Source organism: Rosa chinensis, chromosome 6 (genome assembly GCF_002994745.2).
Source record: "Rosa chinensis cultivar Old Blush chromosome 6, RchiOBHm-V2, whole genome shotgun sequence".
Lineage (NCBI taxonomy): Eukaryota > Viridiplantae > Streptophyta > Magnoliopsida > Rosales > Rosaceae > Rosa > Rosa chinensis.
Genome location: NC_037093.1, coordinates 35,770,030 through 35,790,227, shown reverse-complemented (window position 1 = coordinate 35,790,227; position 20,198 = coordinate 35,770,030). Strand labels below are relative to the sequence as shown.

The 20,198-nt window shown below is 38.0% G+C and overlaps 1 long non-coding RNA gene across 1 annotated transcript; it reads left to right on the top strand.

The window, feature by feature from the left end:
• The first annotated feature begins 16,376 nt into the window (after positions 1-16,376).
• On the top strand, positions 16,377-17,843 carry LOC112169432. The gene is made up of 3 exons (XR_002924679.1): positions 16,377-16,515; positions 17,530-17,594; positions 17,803-17,843. It is a non-coding gene; the product is annotated as an uncharacterized LOC112169432 (long non-coding RNA).
• Positions 17,844-20,198: the final 2,355 nt, after the last annotated feature.

Here is a 20,198-nt window from a genome sequence, read left to right as displayed (position 1 = left end):
GACAGATCAAAAAAATAAATTATGAATTGTCGGTTATGAGCATATTAGTGTTATGCTCATATTAAGGGTATGTAGTTGACTGCTTAGATCTAGGGCGAACCGAAGGCGGAAGTGGCTGAAATTTTTACCACAGCCATATATTAGTATGCGGACGACATCCAACAGTTGATTTGAAGAAATTCCATCTCGTCCCCCATTTTGGTGATGGACGCCTTTTGTTTTCATTAACCTAGAGAAACAAGTCATACTACATTACTAGGCATAGAAAGATGAGGTGCGATCCAAAAATTCCTAAATGGACATCGATCAATCTAACAATGCTCGTACCCCAATACAACATTTGTATGTAATGTGTAAAAAAATTAGGCTGATCCGCATGGAATAAGACACGAAACGGAGCGGTCAACGCTGTGTACAATCTAACTTCCCTAAGGGGAGCTGCACATTTCGCTGAGAGATATGGTAGAATTTTGATAGCCCCTAATAGACCACCGCCCAACGATAGTGTGGGAGGTGAAAGATCGAAAAAATAAATTACGAATTGTCGGTTATGAGCATATTAGTGTTATGCTCATATTAAAGGTATCGAGTTGACTGCTTAGATCTAGGACGAACTGCAGGCGGAAGTGGTTGAAATTTTTACCACTGCCATATATTTGTATGCGGACAACATCCAATGGTGGATTTAAAGTAATTCCATCTCATCCCCCATTTGGGTGATGGACGCCTTTTGTTTGCAATAGCCCTAAGAAACAAGTCATACTACATTACTAGGCATAGAAAGATGAGGTGCAATCCAAAAATTCCTAAATGAAAATCGATCAATCTAACAATGCTCGTACCCCAATACAACAGTGGTATGTAATATGTAAAAAAATTAGGCCGATCCGCATGGAATAAGACACTAAACGGAGCGGTCAACACTTTGTACAATCTTACTTCCCTAAGGGGAGCGGCACATTTCGCTGAGAGACATGGGAGAATTTTGACAGCCCCTGATAGACCACTGCCCAACGACAGTGTGGGAGGTGAAAGATCGAAAAAATAAATTACGAATTGTTGGTTATGAGCATATTAGTGTTATGCTCATATTAAGGGTATCGAGTTGACCGCTTAGATCTAGGGCGAACCGAAGGCAGAAGTGGCTGAAATTTTTACAATTGCCATGTATTCGTATGCGGACGACATCCAACGGTGGATTTGAAAAAATTCAATGTATGCGGATGACATCCAACGGTGGATTTGAAAAAATTCAATCTCGTCCCCCATTTTGGTGATGGACGCCTTTTGTTTTCAATCACCCTAATTATGTAACAGTCATTATTGATTTACTAAAAACCAAAAAGTCAGGTTAATATTAAAATGGCGGTGTTTAACGATAATATAGTCGAGAGGAAGTAGTCACAGGTTCATTACCATACCCTCGCAGACAGCCCCCCTCCGCATATACTGTATAGGATGATTGTAATTGATACATTCCATCTCCTCTGGGAAAGAAATTTGCAGTGGATACTATTAGTGTAGTTTATTTGGGAGAGGATCTCGGAATTGACAGATGTTGGGCATCTAAATTTTGGTATGGATATTCTTCCACTGACTCAATCTCGACTTTCTGCGATCTGTATAATATTGAGGAAATTGATTGACTCTATTTAGGCAGTGAGAGTAGATTGAGTTTAGTTTGGGTCTTTTACGGCTGTAGTCTCTTGCATTTGATTTCAGCTCATACATGTAAACATCGGACTTGTTTATTTTCGTTTCAGCGTGAGTGTTTTTGATACTGATTTGCCGTTCCATTACCATACCGGCACAGGTATAATTCCAAACTCTGATCATCAAACTTCATGTTTTTGTCAGTTATTAAATGGGTCGATGATTGTGATATTTGGTTTGGAGCTGAGAACTATGTTATTTTCCAAAATCTACCGTGGTCAGACTTTTCCTATTAATTTCTTTGCGACGCAAGTAGATAGCTGTGTCATGTTATAGGGCAATTATATCATAATTGTCATATAATTAGTATTCACAATTTGTTTTCGCATTCTTATGAATGGTAGGATGTGAGCTTCAAGTCCTTCCTTCCATATGTCCTCATTAAGTGTTATATTTTTTCCAGAGATGAAGGACAGGATCTAGTTTTTGCGTTATAGGAATCCACTACGCATGTCTTAATCTGATGTAAGCTACTATACTTTCTGCATTGAATAATACGGCGAAGACTATTGTAATATTTAAGAAACATGGCAGATGTTATTCAGGTATTGATGATAAATGATGTATGTCTCGTTACCACATAATTTGAAGGCTACAATACAATACTTACATGTACGTATTTGGGAAACCTGGTTCATTTGTTAAAGGAATCATGGCCTTCATGTTTGCAGAATCTATTTATAATTCTTTTTCTTTTCAGTAATTGAATACCCAATTTATGCATCCACTGTTTGCATGAATCTTATGTGTTTTAACATTATTCGCAGCCACATAGCCAGCTCAGGCATCTCAAAGAGGGAAAGGAAAAGAGTTGATTCATACCAATTAGATATGATAGTGTGGGGATATAAACGCATTTATCATCTAATTATAAAAGGTACTGGAAACTTCAAATAATGTTGTGTGTCTTATTGTTACTCATATATCACGTCTACTGGTAAGATACACACGTAGTTTGGGGTCAATACTTTTCTGTTATGAAAATTTACTTACAGTATTGACATGCGAATTGTTATCGTCACATGACAGATTAGTTCCTTTCATGGAGGAGCTTGGGATGTGGATTATGGAGTCCAGTGCTGATGTTTATGTGGAAAGTAATGAAGTCCAGTCCATAGAAGAAGAACAATTTGAGTCGGACACGGATGACACTAATGTATCGATCTAGGGTGATAGGGCGAGTTGTTTACATTTCAAGGGGAAGCCATATGAAGATCTTGAGGCTGCAGACATGATAGGTGTGGAGTTTGGATCTGTTAATGAAGTGGATTCATTCTATTCATTTTATTCCCTTGCCATAGGTTTTAGCTTCAGAAAGCAAAAGTTGGACAAAGAGGTTGATACAATAGTACGAAGGCAGCTGGTTTGTAGTAAGGAAGGGATTAGAGAAAAAAAAAATGTCGTTTGGAAGAGCAGATTTCGGCTTCCTGTCTCCCTACTTCACGGAAGGGAGCCTTGAAAGCATCATTTATGCAGTCAGTTGGCATAGGTGCGAAGGGAAAAGCGCATCTTGGTGATGGGATGCAAACTCATGATAACTGGGCAGGCCATGGAAACAACAGAAATGGCTCACGATCCCACCGAATTACAAGAAGACATTGTAAGAAAACCGGTAAGATCTGAGTTGTTGAATTTATAACACAACACAAACATGCCTTTGTTCCAACGGAACTGAAATCCTTCCTCAAATCTCATCGAAACGTTTTAGACCATGCTTTGGCTCAAGTTACTTCTCTTAGGAAGGTGTTAGTCACCACTTTCCGTGCATATGAGTTGTTGGTTTATCAAGCTGGCGGGACATGAGTTTGTAGGTTTCACTATGAAAGATTTGCAAAACAAAGTTGATGAGGCACGTAAGGAAATGTACATTGATGGGAATGGACAGGCTGCTATTAGTTTCATGAATTTGAAGGCTTCAAAGGACCCTGGTTTCTACTGCTTGTTTAGTGTTGATGTGGAGGGAAAGCTTTGTAATATGTTCTGGAGAGACACAGTGTCAATGCTTGGTTACAATAGTTTTGGTGATGTGCTTATTCTAGATAGCACATACAAGACCAACATATACGGGAAACCGCTGACTGTTTTTGTTAGTGTGAACAACCACAGAGCCATAATTTTATTTAGATGCGCATTGCTTGTTGATGAGACGGAGGACACTTACAATTGGGTCCTAACAGCATTCTTAGATTCAATGAATGGAAAAAGACCAATATCTGTTATCACCGATGGGGACGAGGCAATGCGAAATGCAGTGAACTGGCTGGTACCTGAAGCCAGACATCGATTATGTGCATGACACATTACAAAGAATGTTGTTAAGAATGTGGGGAACGTGAATGTCCAGAGAGACTTTTGTCACTTAATTTTTGCTGGACTCAGTGTGGAAGATTGAGAAAAATCATGGCATTACATGGCCTACAAGCCAATCATTGAGTCTCTTCAATGTATAGCAAGCGAGATAGATGGGCGGAGACATTTTTCCAGAGCCACTTTTTTGGTGGTATATGCATCACCCAAAGATGTGAGGCAATGCATCGAAACATCAAAACCGGAGTTGGCAAGTTCATGAGACTATGTGAGTTTTTTCCTAGGATGGACAAGACAATTGCACGGATGAGATACAATAATTTGTATGATGATTTCAAATCAATGAACTCGGATCCTCTAATTGGTAGCCACATGCGGTGTATGCAAGAGCAGGTTGAGACAAAGTTCACACATGATATTTTCCTCCTTATCCAGGACCAGATTATGTTTGAGTCTAAGTTTGTTGTGGCTGATCATTTGGATTATCATAATGAAGCATCTACTTTATTCTTGGTCACACAATATGGGAAACTAGAAAGAACATGACATGTTAACTACCTACATGGATGCCAATGCATTTCCTTTAAGTTTTCATTTCAACTTTTTGAGTCCGATGGAATCTCTTGTTGCCAAATCTTCATCGTCATGAAAACCAAATTGCTCACTAAATTTCCCGATATATGGGTGATCCATAAGTGGACAAAGGAGGCATCTCCAAAAAAGACCCATTTGATAAGAAGAAGCGGTATTTCATCAGTTGACATCCAGCTTGCAAGATATGGACAGATGATGTCTGATTGTTCGGGCATATGTCACTTGACTTCCTTTTTAGATGATACTTATGAAGAAACTTTTGAAGCCTTTAGTAGGTTGATGGTTAGATTACAAAATTAGCAAGTTGCTCAGCATGACACAAGTGTTTCAATTGATGGTCTCCATGCAAATGTCATTCGCGATCCTACACCATGTCGTACAAAAGGGGCTCAAACGAGGACAGCTAACATTCTTAATGATGTGGAAGAGTCATCTGCTAGGGGATGTCAATATTGTAATAGACCTGGTCACAACGTCCCGACATGCCCTCTAAAGAAAAGAAGCTGATGTCAAATGTGATGTACATAATGCTACGAATCACGCTGCTAATTCAAATGTTGCTGAACATGAAAGGGGAGGTCATAGTTCGGTTTTTGCCTCCCCAGGCCCCATTGGATCAGTTGGTGTACGCCACTTCCAAAATGATGATGAGTTGGCCTTCCTTCCTCCATCAAGTATCCAACACATGATCCATCATGTTGAAGAGGCAATGACATTTGATTTCTTTTTCGGCCATGACAACATATTGTCATCTGTGTTAGGTGGGAATGGAAACCTTCGTATGGAAGATCAATCTATCTCTTCTAACCAACCAGGTGCATCACACAATACTGGGGGTCCAAACCCTTTTATTCATCAATGGTTTCATTGAGGTAAAATGTGCATATGGTACATACAGTTTGCTTTGGGAATTTCATGTACACCTCACACTGTGGCACAATAACTATCACACCAAATATGTCTTGGCAACAAGTTATAAATGAAACAAGTGTTATGGTAGATTTTTGTTTTACTTGATTATGTAACCGTCCATGTATATGTGGGTCAGTTATGTGTGATGGTACCCTGACTAGTTTAAGCGTCGGAACGATTTACCCGGTGTAGCCATATGTTTGGTTGACCTGTACTGCCTTATATGCATTATGTGAAATACCATCAATTGTCAAAGTCCAAAATACCAGATGCTGATACGGTTATACTAGTTTGATATTTTTATTCAAATTCTAATTATGTATTCATGTTTCCACTTTTACAGGCGGTTGAACGAGGACGCATCATCATATCGACGAAACTAGAAATTCAGCTGTTGCATGGAGAAGCACCATTTCCCTTTCACATTGCAGTGATTTCAACCGTTCGTCATTAGTATGTCATGAAATAGCTCATATTTGGATACCAATATAGAACTGGAATGATCCCTGCGGAAGTCATTTTCCGTTGAAAACATTGTCCTTATTTCACTTCACAAGTAAAGTGTGGATCTGAAATTTTTGCATTTTAGCACTGACTTTAGACTAATTAACTTGGTTGTTGAAGCTGTAATATCACTTATTTATGATTTTGTTACTTTACTTACTTCCAACAAAACATACGATGAAACGAAATATGTCAGGTTATGTTGTCTTCGTAACATGGAACAATCCCATTAGGGTGGTGTTAGTATGACTTCCCCAGCAATTAATGGTAGGTTCCAACTGCCATGACGATATAAGATGTTGGCGTTGGTTGGAGTTTCTTATATTCTACCGGTATCTTAAATTTGCCCTACATGGTCTATAATTGATTGAGGGAAAATCTCCACCAGAAATTTTGGTTCCAATAATAACTACGCACAATTTCATACCAAACATAAACATATTCTTGTTGAGGATACGGCTCCACAAACCACAATTAGGTAGCAACTTTTCACTTAATTGGAAAATTCAAATGAGCACCAAATCTAATTGACTACTTCCCTGAGTCCGTGTGATAACGTTGCTAATTGGTGCATTAAGCTTTTTGAAACGGTTGCGACTCAATTCATAACACAACATGTTAATATAACTTTGCTGTTATTTCTCAACAAAACAAATGGCAACATGGTGATCTTTCAAATCTGTGTCGAATTCCAATAAATGCAAGATTTGGGGAAGGCAAATTTCGATATGATCAAGTCCCTTAATTACAAAGGCCATTGCAGATGAGATTTAATTATCTTAGAGGGTATTCCTTAAAGGGTGGTCTTTGTGACTAGATATCAACTTTGAAGGTAATCTTGGTAAAGAGAAAACTCGTTAATGAAAATATTCTAAAGCAAAAATCTTATCAACTGGCAACTCAGTTCCGATAATAACCCTCGTTTGGATTCTGGGTGACAAGTATTTCGATAAATACAATCATGATGATACCAAACATGTAAGGTAAAACTCCACAAACCCCTTTTTTTTTGTCAAGTATTCAATTCCATGTGAAATCCAAGTGAGTATTAGAAAATCCAATTTAGGACTACCTCCCTGAATCTGTGTGAGAAGGTTGAAAATTGGTGCATTAAGGTTTTTCACATGCATGCAATTCTACTACCTTGGACACGACATGTTGCAGACACTTTGCATTTATATTATCATGAACACAACCAACGGTCAATCCCGTCCTTTAAATGTTTTTGTCAATGAACATTTAACATCACCAATAATCTACTTCAGCCTACATTGAAAATACATATGACGCTGCAAACCAATGGACATTTGGTTGTAGCACAAAAAATATTCCTAATATCTAAAAGCTCAAAAAAATTACTGACAAATGATGGAAACCATGATCTCCACACAGAACCAATTCTTCCAGCCTACTTACTTGATGATGCATCTAATAATTTATGAATGTTCGTTGACCTATTGAAGGTGACCGTTTTGGCCGTTCCTCACTCACCATTGTTTGGTAACTGCAAACCCGCACGAACCAATTCGGTGACATCATAGAGCTCATTAAGACCATGCTTTAAACATTCAACCGCCAAACTTGCTCGGTGGTCATTCAATATATATTGCCAATATAATTTGAATGGGAAGTTAGGACATATACTAAAATTTTAGTAGAGCATTAAAAACTAGCGGTGGGTTCGGTTCCGAGCTTAAACCGAAAACCGAACTGAAATTAGAATCGGTGCGGTTTTTGTATTTTCAGAAGTTGACACCGAAAACCGAACTGAACCGAATGGTTCAGGTCGGTTCGGTCTAGTTTCGGGGTTTTTTTTTTTTGGTAAACAAATTTTTATCAAATATACTTCTTTGGTATTGTAACTCAAGAAGTTTTTGTTTCTTCAAACCTGTAATAATAATCTATCACAATGTGTTTATAAGTTTACTAATGCATGTTTTGTACTTCAATAGACAATAATCTATAATTCCTTACTTTATAGTCCATATAATTCAATTCATATAATCTAATAGTCCATCAAGTTCTAGCATCAAGTCATCAACATATGAAATGATCAAAACATATAGAGTCCAAAGTTTATAACAGTCCATCATTACATCAACACTAAGTCACTAACCTCACAAATTAAAAATGTATAAGTTCACTAAAAGATTAAACATCACAAAAAGAATGAACCAACATCTATATATGAAGGAGAACAATGGCATGATCTCAAGCTCAGAAAGATGAAGTCTTCGACTTTGGAGGTAACATTCCGCTCTGACTACTCCCCACTGCAGCTCCACATGGCCTTAAGCATCTCTACATTAATATAAGAAGAATAATAAAAAGAACAACATTAGAAAAGAAATGCATACAATCATATATAACATAAATATATTACAACTTCATTAACCCAAAAAACTTTAACTAAGAAAATAGAAACTATTACCTCTTTCCGCTTCTTCACACAACTCCATCTCCTCAACAGTAGACATATGATGTAGATACACATTTTCACTCCTAAGCCAATTTTGTGTACATATCAAGGTCTCCACCATTCTAGGACTTAGGGAGCTACAGTATGGATCAATAATCCTCCCACTCATGCTAAAGGAAGATTCTGAAGCTATGGTTAACACCGGAATAGCTAGAACATCCTTTGCAATGCGGACCAATATAGGATATTTACAAACTCCATTGACCCTCCACCAATTCAACAAGTCAAAGCCTTCACCATCTCCTTCAATAAAATCTCCAAGATATCTATCCACATCGTTGTTTACAATCTCGGCTTTCTTTGCTCCTTCTCTTTCAATCTCTTTTCTAACTCCGTTAGACCATTACTTGAACTAGATATCCCCTCACTTGATACTTGAGAACCACCAACCTCACCAACACCACATTCCCTTCCCTCTTCCTCATACACATTGTAAAGGTCATACAAGAGATCTTTCACACTCTTTGTGTTAGCTTTCACCTTTTCATCCATATCCCCATCATCAAGAATCTCAAAATAGTCAGCAACTTTTTCAAGTTTATGATGTGGATCAAGAACAATAGCAATGAATAGATAATGATTCAACTTATCAAAGCTACCCTAATACTTGAGAAACTTTGTCTTGCATGGGTGATGCAATCTCAGACAAATATGGATTCTTTTGTTCTTGCAAGAGACCATAAATAGAGAGTATATCACCAAAAGTACTATGAACGGTAGGAGAATTAGAACAACATACCTTCAAAGTGATTTCATAAAATGGACTAAAAAAATCCACAAATTGCTCCTCATATTGCCAATCAACACTTGCCGTGGCCCTTCTTTTGGCTTTTCGCCCTTGTCACCTTAGAGTCATGCCCAAAAATTACCCACATTTTCTTCCACCATTCTATCAAAAGCTTTTTGGAAGCTCAAAGCCCGTTCCAACATCAAGAATGTGGAATTCCACCTAGTAGGGACATCCAAAATCACAAGCCCTTTGCACTTTAGTTTCACCCTTTCAACACATCCCTCAAAAAAATCAAGCCTTTGTGGGAAGGATCTAACATACCTCACCGCATTTCGAATGACACCAATGAATATTTTCATCACACTCAACCCATCATTGACAATCAAGTTAAGAATATGGGCGACACACCTCATTTACAAATTCTTCCCTCCATGCAAAAGTGTATTAGGGACACCCCAATCACCTATCCTCCTAATCAACTCCTTCAATGCAACATCATTTGACGAAGCATTATCAACGGTGATTGTGAGAATCTTCTCTTTACCCCATTCAAACAAACAATCCTCTAATAGCTTAGCTATAGCCTCTCCCTTATGATTTGGAATCACACAAAAATTTAAAATTCTCTTATGAAACACCCAATTATCATCAATAAAATATGCAGTGAGGACCATATAATTAATGTTTTGAATAGAAGTCCAAGTATCGGTTGTAAGAGATAACATATATCTACTCAATTGATCCATCAATTTTTCCTTTTCCCCCAAATAAAGCTTAAGGACATCCTTTGCTATTGTCTTACATGAAGGAATTCTCCAATAAGGAAGAGCTCTACCCATAAAACGCCTAAAGCCTTCTCCCTCCACATGAGAAAATGGTAGCTCATCTAATATAATGTACTCCGCACATAACATAGATAGCTCTTCTTGAGTGCATTCTATAGTACACAACTCAGTAGTTGGTTTTTTAAAAGAAAAACTTTTGCCTTTTAGCTTTCATCATCTCAATATTAGGGGGATACTTTGGACACTTGTCCATATGATTTATAAGGGAGGTTGTACCATTCTTCCTAGGATCGGCATAGAACATTTTTCCACAATAATTACAATTACCATTAATTCTACCATCCACCATATCCCTCCCAAAATGATTCCAAATATCTGACCTTTCTTTCCGTTTCAACTCCTCAAGGATGCTTTCCACACTTCCATCATCTTCAAGCTCGGTTGCTTGACTTCCTTGAGTTCCTTGAACTTCCGGAGTTGCAGTAGAAGTTCCTTCGTGTGGAGGTATTGGTGTTGTAGATTCACCAACACTAGTGTTGATTTGCAAAACAAAACAGAAACTTCAATTGACAGGACCCACCCCGAATTTCACCCCGAAATCCGAAGTAGTCCTGCGGGGCCCACCTTAGAAGAAATTCTACCAAAGATTTGGCAGAACTTCCCCTAAAAATGGACTACCCAAAACCTGTAGAAACACACAAAGCACTTCAAGCAAACCAACCTTATACTTCTGGAGCCACCCTGCTCCCCATTTCACAACATTCCCCAACTCACAAAACAAAAAACTCAACTTAACAACACCAATCCCAAAGGTTATCAGAGCAATACTAATACATAAGGAAATAAAAAGTAGAGTAAAGGATCAAGGGATCCTACAATGCGGAAGCGGTGACAATTATGCCTCAAATGTCATGTACGCCTGACCTCCACTAATTCGCCTGCAAATTGGGCATTTGAAACCGAAGGGCCCAGGGGAAAATACATAAAAGAACGTTAGCGTGAGTGGACAAAAATAAACGATTTTAAACCAAATGGATTTTTATACTTTCCCACATTTATTTCTTTAAAAATTCCCGATGCATGCAATGATTAGAAAAATACAACAAGAGGAGTTCCACTCATGAAAACCGACTAGCCCCGCTAGTCACAAACGATTAAAAGAAAAGGTTGAAACTCTGATACTCAAGGAAATAAAACCAGCCCCGCTGGCTAAAATAAATCGGACTAGCCCCGCTAGTCGAAAATAGTATAATGAGTAGGGGAAGATGATAGCCATACGAGTGAGCCACACGAGTGAGCCACTCAGGCTCGGGTGATAGCCTCCCAGGCTAAAGTACTCCCATTACTCCCGTAATATACCCTTATGCCACTATGTGTAGCGATAGGATACTGGGCTTCAGAATTACTGTCACAGAGACAGTAACCAGCGCCACAAAGGCGGAGGGTTTCGGTGATCCCATCACCTCGCCACAAAGGCGGAAGATCAAAGCTAGCAATGATAAGTCACCCAAAGTATGGCAAAAGAAAATCCAAAAACCTCATAAATCCATAAAACTTCCCCAACTTTCGTAAATGAATTTCCAACGACGTGTCTCACACGCCAAGATAATCTCAAATTCAAAATAAATAGGAGATAAATAAATATAAAGATTTACTCCATCGAAATCTCAAATCGCCGAATATAAATAGTATAAATACGGAAATCACATCGGAAATAAATAAATAAAAGAAAATAAGCATAATCCAATGACGTGACCCCGCACGCCATAAAACCTTCAAATAATCAAATATCCAAAACCATTCTTGAAATTAACCATATGCTCGGGAAATTAATACGATAAACAAATTATAACCTCGGAACCAATTAAATAAAAGCATGCATCATTCTTTGAAAAATAAAAGTCTACTCACAGTACTATTCCGACGATCACGTATACGAGTTCCTTCATCGAGCCAGAGCTCGGTATGACGCCCTGTACACGATTATTTTCCATAAGCAATAATTCGACAATTTAATACGAATCCCATAATCAAACCCTCACCAATCAACTCTCCACTTGTTCTCGGATTCAACCAAAATTTTACCTCTAATACTAATTCATCATCTTAAAGGTTCCAAGTCAGAACCAAGAGATATCCGATGGTCGGATTCTCGTAATTCGATAATCGAAACCCTAAACTTCAAAATTCCTAATTAATTCCAAGTTTCTCCAAAAATTACCAAACTTCACATACAAGCTCTACACAATTTATAGGATTTAATGGGCTAAAAACCGGAATTAAAACACTGCCCTACATGCCTCCACGGGCCACCAACAGTGGCAGCGCGTGGGCCCCACGCGCCACCGGCAACCACCTCCGATGACCACCAAATTCAGGCAGCACCACCTACTCAACAGACCCAACGTTTCTCTCAACTACAACAAAGCCAGAATATGCCTAGAACTACCTCAACAATTAAGGTGAAGATTATACTCGAAATGTGAACAGTGTCAAGAAATTCAAACCTTCGATTCTTCCTCCACGCTGCAAATTGTGGCTTGAGGCTAGGGGCAAAATGATCCTTGCCAAAAACCGAACCTTCGACGCCGGTTTGGTGGCCGGAGACGACCGGAAATGGAAGATATCGGCGTTGACCACTTCTGCTACAGTGAAACTTCGAAGACCCGATGCGTCATTTTCCGACCAAGTCGCCGTGAGTTACCGCTGTGGGGAGGTTGGGTAGGGGTAGAGGAGTCGACCGGTGCTGGTTGTTCTCTCCCAGGTGGCCGGAAGAGGGAGATGGCCGGAGTTGCAGAGAGAGCCGAGGAGAGGGAGGAAGGAGGGAGAAGAAGAAAGAAAAACTTACCAGCCACAGTAACTTTTTCAAATATATACTACTTACCATGAACAATAACTTTTACATATTCACTTATAACTTCCACATACGAGCTCCGATTTTTACGTACCACATATCCACGCGCTCGGTTTAACGTCCCCGACAACTTTCATGAGAACATTTTCTCAAATTTTGACCCTAACAAAAAGTCAACTTTTAGGGCCACTAAAAGTATTAAACCGAAAGTAAAAGTGAAAGTAAAGGTCATTTACCGTCCAAATGACTAGTAAACCGGTGAATTTAGGTTCGGGATGTTACAGTAATAACCAAAAAAAAAAAAAACAGAAACTGCAAACATAAACAATATACATAAACTGCAATAAGAGACAAAAAACAGAAACCGCAGTTTTTAAGCAGAAAACTCATACTACAAACAAAAACAAAATACAGGGAACTGGAATAATAAACCAAAAACAGAAACTGCATTTTTTAAATGCAAAACAGAAACTGCAAACATAAACAAAAAGCAGAAACTGCAATAAGAAACTAAAAACAGAAACTGCAGTAAGAAATGAAAACAGAATACGAAAATCAATGAGTCCCAGTTTGTGTGACCCAGTTTAGTATGCATTTAAAATTATAGAGTCCCACAACTATTGTAAATTAGTTTCACTAATTCTTCAGAAAATCAAATTAATAATATTTTCTATCAAGACCCCAGCTAGTTCTAGCTTTTTCCATAACTAGGGTACAATTAATCAACAGTACACTAATTATTGAAAAGTAAAAGTAGAAGATCCAAGAGCATTTCGATTTACAGTAACAGAAAAAAAACTTGGAAGAAAGTTGAATTAATCATACAACCGAAGCATACAGAATAATACAATCAGTTTCAAGTTGGACATGTAAGCAAGGATGAAATCATGATATTCTATATCTCAAATAATTTACGGTACAACTTCAAAGCACACCACATCAACAAATAGATTACAAAAAAATGCTACCTGAGATGAAGATGATTTATTCTTCGGGGTTGAGGCAGAACTTGTACCACATGACTTAGATTTCTCTATTTGCCTCTTCATTTTCAGCAATCTCAAGTCTAGAACTACTCAGCCAAAACAAATGCGAGTACCTGAAACTAACATACTCAATTCCATGTCCAGCAACAACATTCCACAATATACACAACATAACATAAACTGAAACCATTTTTGCCGCAGCTCTTACCTTATCCAGAAAGATCGCGCTATAAACACAACCCAAATCTGTAAGTCTCTTCCAAGCTAATCTACAACAATAATAGCACAAGAGAATGTCCAAATAAAAAACCATCAAGAAACCCCATCCACGAAATCAAGAAACCCTTTCAATTTGGATCAGATCTAACCTGGAATTCTTCAATCTCTGAAGTCGAGTCTCCTTCAATCTCTACTTGCTGCTATGGAGGAGAAAAGAACACCGAGTCTTCTTCAATCTCTGAAGCCGAAAAACACGAAATAAGAAGACAACATGGTGAAGATTCTTGAGTCATTGAAGACTTGAGGTTGAGGAGAAGAAAACACTACTAGAATAATGTACATAGACATCATGTCTTTTAAATCAGTTAAGATTTCACCCAATGTAAAATGTTTTTCTAACATCAGTTCTTAAAAAACTGATTTCTATTCATACAATTAACATCGTTTCTTATATTTGACTGATGTCTATACTTTTCATCCAAAATTTTTAAAAAACGCGGAAACGACCAAGTCTAAAATTTTGTAAGCGGGGAACGAAATTTTCATTCCCCCCCAACACTTGGTCAGATTTCCCACTATTTATATCAATTGTTTTCCGACTTTTCCCACAGTTCGTCATTTTTGGCTCCTAAACCCTAATCACCGCAACACCCCTCCAGCAACTGACCTCCTCTTCCTCCTTCTCCGCCTCCGACCGCTCTCCTCCTCCTTCTCTGCCTCCTTCTCTCATCTCTCTTCATTCCCAAATCCACTGAATCTGCCAATTGCTAAGAGTGGAGAAGCCGAAGCCGGAGCTACAGTCACCGTCTCTCCTTTCTCTCTCCATGGGCCTCCCCTCTCAGCCTCTCTCGCCTCGACGGCTCTCGCTCTCCTCGACTGTAACTCGGTAAAAAGTTGTCTGGGTTTTCAATCGATCTATCTCTCATGAACATCTTCATGATTTTTTGGGTTTTCAGTCGAACAGCCTCGAGCTCTTGGTTGCTCTCTTCCTCAAGCAGCAAAGCAGAAAACTTTCTGGGTTTGATTTCTGATTCTTCAAAGTTCGTGTCTTGGGTCTGTTCTCAATCTCTTTTTACTTGGTTTCTGTTTTGGGCTCCTATTTTTCACTTGCAGATTCAAATTTTAAGTTGTGATTTGCTTTGTTGGCTGGGGTAAGGTGTGAAATTTTAGCAGAGCAGAGATTGATTGTTAATTGCCTAATGGTATTAGAGCTTTGTAAGTCGCGTGCAGAGCAACAATCATTTTGTTAATTGGCTACGGGTCTAGTTTTAGACTTTATTTCAAGTGTTCAACTACTTCTCCTGTTGCATATATTCATTATTGGTTTTTGAATTCAATGATGGTTGCTTCTTCATATATTTATCTCAAAAGTGGCTTTGTAACTACTGATATATGTAATTTGTGACAAGAAATAGCTAAGATGCCTGTCACCTTTACGAGGGGGCTTCTTCTGTTGTGCTTGTGTATAGCAGCGGTGACGATGAGAACAGCAGAAGCAGCAGGTGGAGGAGGATACATAAGGACCCGAAACATCCCTTGAATACTAGAATCAATGACCTACTGAGCCGGATGACTTTGGAGGAAAAGATTGGCCAGATGACACAGATAGAGCGCAGTGTTGCTTCAGCTGAGGTCATGAACAAGTACTACATTGGTAATTAACTAGGCATTTATCAGTCTATTGTTTTACCTGTCAAACTCACTTCATCCAATAACATGTCCATTTATTTTGTGTTGTGTACAACTTCTTTATTAAATTTGGGGTGCATGGCTTGGCTTGCAGGGAGTGTCTTGAGCGGTGGTGGGAGTGTGCCATCAGAAGAAGCTTCTGCAGAAACTTGGGTTACAATGGTGAATGATTTTCAAAAGGGTTCTCTATCAACTCGCCTCGTATTCCAATGATTTATGGTATTGATGTTGTTCATGGCCACAATAATGTCTACAACGCAACAATCTTTCCCCACAATGTTGGCCTCGGAGTTACCAGGCAAGTACTAGTGCTATATCCAATCCAGAATGTATATATTACATACTGAATAACGTAAATCTGCTAGCCAGTTCTCATTGATTCCTCATGAATATGGATATTGAATCAATCGGTGGATCAACTGCAGGGACCCTGAACTTGTTAAGAAGATTGGAGCTGCAACTGCACTTGAAGTTAGAGCCACAGGCATAGCGGTAATAATTGTTACTCAACATTCATAATGCAGTGTGAAATTAGTTAAAATCCATTCTCATTCTATGTAAAATTCATTGAATAATTCAATCTGTGTGTGCATGCAGGTTTGTAGAGATCCAAAATGAGCTCGTTGTTACGAAAGCTGTGGTGAAGATCATAAGGTTGTTCAAGCATTGACTCAGATCATACCTGGATTATAAGGAGATATACCACCTAACTCTACAAAGGGAACACCCTTTGTAGCTGGAAAGTAAGAAACAAATTATTATAGTTGTTTGCTTATACGTGTTACCTAATATTCTTTAGCATTTCACAAGCTCAGTTCATGGTAGAACGTAGCATTAATTACAGGCCTGCTGCTACATTTAATTTTCACCTTTAATCCAATGAGGTAATTCCTCATAATTTGTTGTTTAGTATTTGTAACCCTCGCTCGGTCCATATCCGCTTCTGATTTTCTCTATCTGATGTGAGAGATCGAGGTTTGCGTACATATTCTTCTGTTTAATTGATCAGTGTTTGAAACCAGCCTCAACTCATTGATTTCAATTGTGGTCAGTAACTCCACTTGAGCTATTTAAAATGAAAAAGGTTGTATATTGCTTGCTAGACCTATGATCATGGTTTGACATGGACTTATTCTGTTGTACATTCACCTTTTGACTATATAAAGAAGCGATCTTGGCTATATCTATATGATTGATACGTTTGCCATAGTATGAAAGTTAAAGTTGGATTTATTTATCTGGTTGAGGAATTATGCAATATTCCACAAGCTTCTTTGCAGAAACTTTAGCACTCTGATTGTGACTAAAAAAAAGACATAATCCACAAGCTTCTTTGCAGTATTTCATAGTTTAGTAATTACAATTAAACATGGCCGACAAAGGAAAATATTTACAGGGTAATTCTAACCGTGATCTTGGTCGAGTATAGTTCATGTTTCTTTACAGGAAAATATTCTCATTCCAGCTGGAGTAAAATATTTACAGTATTTTGGTCGAGTATAGTTCATGTTTCTTTATTTTGAGATTCTCTATAATGTTGTTCTTGTTATAATATCACTTCAGCAACTAGGATTGAGTTGATAGTCTCATTGTAAAGTAGGTTTGCCTCTCAAGTCTTCACTCTTGACAAGCTTTTTGTCTAGTTTTGTTTCTTGCCGCAAGTGTCAAATTTCCTTTTATGATCAGATTAGTTAAAGTCTAATTTTCATTTTTCAGTTCCTATATTTTGATTCCTATTTTCTTTTGCTTTTCTTCAGATTTCCTCTACTAGGTCAGTTTACATGCCAGAATGCTATTATGGCTGAGCGCTTTATTGAAGCAGGTAGCGCGTACATTATTCTAATTGAAAATTTTCAATTAAGAACATTATTCACTCATTTATACTTTTAGTGCAAGAAGCATGCATACTATGGAATAGTTTTATACCCTCATATATTGTTTGTGCATTAGTCCCTAAAGCATGCATGCTCTAAAATCATAGTGATTATTTCTAGCCAAGTAAGCTGACTTGCCCCTTTTGCTGCTTGCAGGAGAGAGATCTTTTTGCAGTTCAGTGATGGACCAAGAGAGATGATATATTGTTCTTATTTTGCAAAACTTTTCAAATTATTAACAGCTTTCATTTTAGATAGAAATTAATGCAATTCCCCAATATTTAAATTACATTTGAATTTCATGTTATTTGTGGATCAGCTTTCTTGTACCAAATACTTGCTGTAAAATGACAAAAATGATGTCAGGAGAGAGATTTTACAGTAGATTGAAAACAAAAATCGATGTCAAAAAAGAGAAAATACATCAGTTACTAAACAAGAACTGATGTCAGAAAAGAGAAAATACATCAGTTACTAAACAAAAAATGATGTCTAGTATTACTATGGACATCGATATCGACCAAGAAACTGATGTCTCACATAGCATTGGACATCATTTTTCTTTAGGAACGGATGTCAGAAAAGAGAATGTACATCAGTTTGAAAACAAAAACCGATGTCAAGGAATAGAAAATACATCAGTTATTAAACAAAAACTGATGTCAACAAAGAGAAAATACATTAGTTACTAAATAAAAACTGATGTCTAGTATTACTATGGACATCGATATCGACCAAAGAACCGATGTCCCATATAGCATTGGACATCGTTCTTCTTCAGGAATTGATGTTAAAATGAGTAATTATATCAGTTCAAACTATACTACAGAATGTAGATTGAATGTCTAGTGGAATATTATGTAGCAAACACACGAAAAGCTCATAAACCACAAGCAAAAATTAAAGGGAACCGATGTCTAAAATATTGTCAGACATCGTTTCTAAAATCAGTAACAATGTTAAAATGGATAATTGTTTTGTTAGACCTATATTTCATTAAGCATCTAATGCTAAAATATGAAGGTTTGACAATAGTTAAACACACCAAAATGGTGATCACATTAATATTTTTACATCGGTTCTGAACCTTAAACTGATGTCTCGTTGCAAACTAGACATCAATTATGAACCGATGTCTTAGTTTTGGTGATCTTTAACATCACCCACTAAGACATCGGTTTTTTTTTTAACATCAGTTGTGGACTGATGTCTATGAACTTTATCCTAGTAGTGAAAATGAATCGGGAACTACTAGCTACACACAAATCGGTGAAAATCAAAGACGGATTGGATATCAACTAGCTCAGAATCTCAGATCGGTGAAAATCAAAGAGGGAGTTCGACACTTCGACTAACCTTACCGATGGAAAGAGAGATGGACAGTTGCTGTGAGTTCCTGCCTTCTTGAGTTCCCGTCTTTGTGTCGCCGGAACTGATTGGCGGCGTCCGGTGGTTGCGACGATTCGACTGAGAGATGAGGAAAAAGTCAAAGCCGAGAGAGTTTAGGTGGAGGAATAGAGGAAATGAGGATTCGACGAGGCAGGGCGACTCTAGCGAGGTAAGTTGGTCTCCAAACCCTAATAAAAAATGGCGTCGTTTTGCGGTAAGTGAATAGTGTTTCAGTTTTGAGGTTTGGTTCGGTTTCAGCCGGGCTGAAACCTAAAACAGAACCGAACAGATTCGGTGCAGTGCGGTTTTTGCATGTTCGGTGTTGTTTTTTTCGGCTACGGTTCGGGTATCAGTGCGGTTTTTTTTCTGTTTTCGGTTTCGCGAGCCCACCCCTATTAAAAACTGTCATACTGATAAGAATGACTTGCACCTCTGTATCCCAATTTTTTTGATAATGCTGCATATTTCTAATAACATAAACTCCACAATCAAAGTCATTCTTTCAGTTGCGTATTCACATTCTAAATCAGCAAAAGCCAAATTCAGCTTTATTTCATCTTCAAAGACAAAGTCCAGCATCTTCAGCTACATTTATAATATTGTCAGAGGATGAACTGAAAACATAAATCAAACCACAGCCCTCCCTCCCCCCACAATTGACAACGACAATAAGCCATCAGGATATGTGAAAAAACTTTCTCCTCCACATTCTCATTTATTATTCGTGACTTGAAATTAATGTATCACAAAACTGCAATGCTACATTTATTAGAAATATTTGTGCAAATATTTAGTTAAATGGACTTGACGCAATCTTAAGCATCAGGACTCTTACCACTTTTGTAGCATGTCCTATTGGTATGCTCTCTCTCCCACTCGGGTAACTATCGGTAATGATAGCGTGTCTAGATTTTTGACTAACCACCAATAAATACCAGTGCCCTTTGCCAAATGAGTCATGCATAGGAATGAATATCTGGATCCATTTGATAAATCATTAAGGCCGAACTATGTATTTTATGATTATCATACATCACTACAACGTCGTTCAATTTGGAAGATAGAATTTATGTAGTTCAACGAAAACCACATCCATATAGAATACCTGTCTTGCGTCTTTCATCCTCCATCTGAATCTATCCAATTTGCTTAGTTTACTTGCA